Source organism: Octopus bimaculoides, chromosome 30 (genome assembly GCF_001194135.2).
Source record: "Octopus bimaculoides isolate UCB-OBI-ISO-001 chromosome 30, ASM119413v2, whole genome shotgun sequence".
Classification (NCBI taxonomy): domain Eukaryota; kingdom Metazoa; phylum Mollusca; class Cephalopoda; order Octopoda; family Octopodidae; genus Octopus; species Octopus bimaculoides.
In genome coordinates, this window is record NC_069010.1 from 812401 (window position 1) to 812853 (window position 453).

The 453-nt window shown below is 45.5% G+C and overlaps 1 protein-coding gene across 1 annotated transcript in view; it reads right to left on the reverse strand.

Annotated features, from left to right (window-relative positions):
• The window catches only part of LOC106880013 (uncharacterized), a 30206-nt gene that overhangs the window by 6275 nt on the left and 23478 nt on the right, over positions 1-453 (reverse strand). The gene's annotated exons all lie outside the window — the stretch shown is intronic.

Sequence of the window (453 nt, forward strand, 5' to 3'; positions counted from 1 at the left end):
CCTACAAGTTTAAACAGATGCAATTTCCCATCAAACTCTGCTTTCTCATGCCAATGAACAAGGCACCGGGACAATCAGTGCAAGCGGTTGGTTTGTATCTGACAGAGCAAGTTTTCTCACACGCACAACTGTACGTTGGCTGTCCCCATGGTCTTTCTATTTGTGCACCCGAGCGAAGGACGAAGAATGTTGTCTACCAAGAGGCATTCCAATGATAACAACTGCAACTTCAAGTGCTCCAATTTCAACTCCGCAATTTTTTCATCGTCCTGCCAGCCCACGTAAGTCCAGTCTTGCTTTGCTCTCCTTACTAACTCACCATGACATTCTTTGTTTTCTACCAAGATCCGTCGCCCAAACACCACTTCGTATCCACTTCTTCCTCTTTTTTATGTCTTCGTTTCTCTTTTCACGTTGTTCTTTGACCGGGTGAAACCGGGCTTAGCTGCTAGT